At 45.0% G+C, this 4,982-nt stretch overlaps 1 long non-coding RNA gene across 1 annotated transcript in view; it reads left to right on the forward strand.

Annotated features, from left to right (window-relative positions):
• LOC109290042 overlaps positions 1-1,253 on the forward strand; it is a 25,613-nt gene extending 24,360 nt beyond the window's left edge. The window contains exon 3 of the long non-coding RNA XR_002095500.1: positions 956-1,253. This is a non-coding gene — a long non-coding RNA (uncharacterized LOC109290042). The remainder of the gene's footprint in view (positions 1-955) is intronic.
• The last annotated feature ends 3,729 nt before the right edge of the window (positions 1,254-4,982 follow it).

The raw sequence follows: 4,982 nt of genomic DNA on the forward strand, positions 1-4,982 counted from the left end.
CCTCCCCTGCCACACCTTGATGTATTTATCTTTCAGAAAAGGGGAGGCTGCCCCAGGACCTCCCAAGCCTGATCTCACATTCCCAAGCTCAGGTGTCTCCACTCTTCACTTTAAGGGCCAGTTACATGGGCTCCATCCTCCCCAACACCCACCCCTATGCCTCACAGATGTCACATCTTAATCAAATCATAGCCACCCTATGGGGTACAGGTTCCTGGCTCTATCCATAATGCACCAGCCCCTCTCTGGGCTATGGGCACTCTGGTCCCCTTGGTCTCTGGCTGCAGCTTCAGTCCTTCTCCTTAGACTCTGGCCACACTCCTACACCAGTTAAGATGCATGAGGACTCCAGCCTTGCCAGTCTTCAGCTATGGCCCTTCTTGGCCTTCAGCTTTTCCTAAACCCTGACCCTCCTCCTATGCCTGTGAAGCCTATGGGCACCCTAGCCCTACCCGCTCTATCTTTGAATCCTTTGCTGTCTCTCTGGGCCCTCTTTCCCTGGGCCGGCTGGGAACCTCCTTACCTCCCCTTAGTCCCTTCCACAAACCACTAGAGTCGCTTACCCCAGCTCAGATGTTACTTGGGAACCCTGATGCCCAAAAGCTCCTTTCTCCACAGCTCTCGGGGCTAGCCTGCCTTCCTAGCTCCAGCTCTGGGCGTATATCTTGATAGCCTAGTCCCTGTAGGCCATGTGACTCCTAATTGCCCCCGGCACACCTGCAAGCTGCTTCTCAGGCAGCCTGCCTTCTCCTAAAGTAGCAGGAGTGCACAGCCTCCTGCTACAACCAGGCAGGGGAACACTGCACTGGTGGGAAATAAAGTCTTTACAAATCCATTTTGAGGAGAGATATGGTAACCCAGGAGTCCTGGCCAAGTCAGTCTTTCCCAATTATTTATAAATATTCCTATTATGTTTATGATTTGTATTACTTTATTATTGTTTGTATTGCCACAGCATCCAGGAATCCCAGTCTCCAACTAGGAGCCTATTGTGCTGGGCACTGCACAAACACAAAATGGGTTCTGATCTCCAAGGCTGTACATGAGCTGTTACAGGTAACAGAACTGCTGTTTTATTTACCTGTGGCTAACTTGTAGCTTTATTAAGCCCTACCTGCAGCAGATGTTTTGCAAGACCAGTACATTTCTGCTCAGGCAAAAGCACTTTGGCAGGGATTGACAAGAGCCACTTCCACATAGTGATCCCTGATAGGGTGGCCATCATAGAGGACAGTCTGGTTATCCTCTGTCCTCTGTTGATACGAAACTGGACACCTTTATGTCCTCTGTTTTTCTCTTGAAAAGAAAAATAGAGGACATAAAGGCGTCCGGTTTCATATCAATAGAGGACAAAGGACAGAGTAGCAGAAAACCAGAATGCCCTCTATGATGGCCACCCTAACCCTGGTAACATCACTGACAGCCAAGAGCTCCCAAATTGACAATAACACCAAAGCACACAAAGATAAAGATATGAATACCATTTCTGTCATACAAAAGAACAAGAAGCACTTTGGCCACTGGCTATTACCAATTCTAATATTCTCTTATGTCAGGGGCATCAAACTCACCTGACCAGATCCAAAACATGCAGGCTAGATCCAGATGTGGCAATGGGGTGAGTGGCATCAGGGAGCTGTGGGGGCTAACAAAGCTGTTGTTCATCCTCCATTGCCCACACACCTCCCCAACAGAGATCCATGCTGAAATTTCAGTGGTGGGCCTGGCCCTCACTTGCCCCACAAGACATGCAGGCCAGGTGACATGACTCCATGGGCCAGATCTGACCTGTAGGCCACACATTTGACACCCCTGTCTTATGGAAATCAAAAGCTGCCTTGGATATTGCAAGTAACAATTCCAGCACAGATAGGCAGGACTTAGTGATCTTATCCACTGCCTCCACTCACCCAGTCAGAAAGAAGCAATATACTATCAAAGCAACACCTTGCTACCCTTAAGATACAGCACCGCCAATTCATGGAGATGCTGCCTGTACTGATTATTATACCATCAAAATCTCATGTGTGTTTAGTTTTTAAATGTTGCTTCAGTTAAAACAGGAAGGTTTTAAGAACCAGATCTTCTTTGTAATATGGGAGTGGGTGAGGAAGAGACAGTGAGAGACCAGTGAATCAGTGACCTTGTCTACAAGAGTTTCTCTCCCAACCCTGCCCCTGATATTCAAACTGATAGTATTGGCTGTGGGAGGCCTTATGTAGACAAGGCACTGCTGTCTGCCACTGATTTAACTAGTAGGTCAAGTTGTTTTATGTAATTAAAAGGCCAGCAGCTTCCTGTAGGTGATTAATGAATGGGAACGAGCCAGCATGGACCCTGGCTTCTGCTTAATCCACAGGAATTTTTTTTTCCAATAATTTTGTCCTTAACCCATTGACAATGTTCTGTATTACAAGAGGAGGGAATAGTGGGTGCATCAGTTGCACTAGTATGTGACTGGCCCCTCTCTAAGGAGCTAAGTCAGCACAGTAAAAAGCACAGGAATTACAATGAGTAACAGCAATAATAACTGCTTTATATCCATAGTAGAGGATGGTCAAGAAGGTCAGCAGCATCAACACTATTTCACAGAGAAGTAAACCAAGCCATGGAGCATTACGGTGGCTTGTTTAAGGTCTTCCATGAGGTCAGTGAGACACACAGGAAATGAAGTGAAATCTAGGTTAGTGTTAGGACCCTTATGAGAGCAAGACCCTAACACTAGCCACTGGCCTCCACTGCTCTCATCAGGACATTGCAGGTTTTAATTTTCTCTCCCACCCCTCTGCAAGTTAGGTTGGTGCAACTATCCCCTTTTCAGTGCTGGAAACACTGAATCCTAGGGAGAAGTGATTTGATCTAAATCAGCCTCAGAAGCAAGATTGGCTAGATTACACCTCAGGGCATCCTGGCTCCTGGTCCCTTATACAGGCCCCTACATCTTTATGTTTCCTTGGTTACAACTTGGATTGTGCAAGCTTTTGTGTTATAACTTAGATGGGACAAGAATGGACAAAGGCTGATTTCCAGACCTTATTCAGGGAAATCAGATATAATAGCATCCCATGCTCTGAAGCAGTGAACAGACCATGAATTACTGAGCATTGTCAACAGGCAACATTTTTACTGTTCTTCATTTGCTCTTTCCCCTCAACAAAGGGTTCTCCTGAATTCATGTTGGAACCACTGTCTGCTTCCCCTCTTTCCTTATAGCTGGCATTAGCCATCCTACTCTGCTACTTTCTACAGCCAGGCTTTAAAGCTGACCCACGTACTAATAAAACAAGATTCCCGCTTAGCTGATGAGATCTGGCAATATCACTGGCAACAGTAGTATGATTACAGACTAAATAGCACTGTTCTCCTGGCATTGTCTCCTGGCAAGTGTGCCATCATTTTCAGTTGTAGATGAACAAGTGGAAACTTCCTTCAGCATCTTGTTTTTGCCTCCCAAAGCTTATAACCATCACAGGGGAAAACAATTTTGTGTCCAACTCCTTTAACAGTGGGCAAAATCCTTCCTTTAGCTTAACAAAATGCTTAGCAGACCTTGATCACTATGATGACTGGAGAGTCTTTACTGTAGCATGAATGACAGTATTGTACAAGTCAAGGACATATTTACAGCAGTGGTATGCAGCCTACTTTCTCATTCTGTGGTGTGAACTAATCTTGAGTCCCAGGAATGAATCTTGAAGCCAACAGAAAACCTGACAGAATGCTTTTGCTGTTGGGCTTTCAGTCACATTGAACATTCCTCTCTCCCTGTTCTAGACTGTTGTGCAGTATTGCGTTGCACTATGAATTGACTGCTGCAGTCCACCCTAGAGACAGCTGCATCAAAATGGGAAGTTGCCCAGTATAATCACAGGAAAAAATATACTTCCCACCTTCAAGAGATTCAAAACTAAATATTCTCTCCCTTTATTAGCAGCTTGCTGGATGGGGTTCTTTAGTTTGCTTTCCACGTGACATCCTTTCAAATGGGCAATGCAAAACCAGTGGATAAATATTGTAAAGTGCTTATGCATCACTTGGTGTGGAAGGAACTATGGAAATATAATGTTGAAGTGTCTATCACAGGAGTTCTCAGATTCCTTATTAGGACATATCTAATACAATAGACGTATTACCAAAATACAAATAAGCATAATTTTAAAAGTCTGCATAATTATGTCCTTTACTGCCATCTGCTGGACATATTGGTGAACTTTGGAGCAGCATTAATTTGGTTGCTCTGAGTTGTGAGGGATTGCCTCCTTGGAAACCAGTTCATTCTGTAGAAATAACGACGAAGAGGTCTATTGTTGGTGGATGCTGCAAGATTCCTCATTGTTCCAGATTCATCCACCTTCACTGCCTGAGAAGAAAGCTGTAGAGAACATCAGTTGTCACCTCCCAGCTGGTAAAAAGGAAACCTTGGAGCCTCTGGCTGCTTTCTCTCTAATCCATATTGAATTCATTTCTTATACTGTTTTTCAAGCCTCTGTGAGTGAGGCAGGGCAACCATACAGGGGAGCACAAGGTCCCTAAAAAGGCGCTGTCTCATGATAATCCGGGGGTAGGTAATGGAACAACATGCCCTTAGTGCCACAGCTGCTGGCTAACTTGTTAGTTTTCTGCTTCCAGATGGCCAAAGTTCACCTAGCAAAGCTGGAGCCTGAAATACAAGAGCAGGTGCATGTGAGTATGTGTGTATATGTGTGTGTATAAAAAAACACCTTAAATCCCCTTCCCAAATAATATATATTAAACAGAAAAAGCACTCTTGTGTCAGCCTCAGATTTTCCACGTGTATGTGCGTATGAGGATATAACAGTATAGCTCATAGAAAATCATGGGAATTTCTATAGGTCTCTAGAGGTCATCTAGTTTCATAGTTTCTAGGGTCGGAAGGGACCTGAGCAGATCATCTAGTCCGACCCCCTGCCATGGCAGGAAAGAGTACTGGGGTCACACGACCCCAGCAAGGTGTTCATTTA

This window comes from Gavialis gangeticus, unplaced genomic scaffold (assembly GCF_001723915.1).
Source record: "Gavialis gangeticus isolate Ggan-Ray unplaced genomic scaffold, GavGan_comp1, whole genome shotgun sequence".
Taxonomy (NCBI): domain Eukaryota; kingdom Metazoa; phylum Chordata; order Crocodylia; family Gavialidae; genus Gavialis; species Gavialis gangeticus.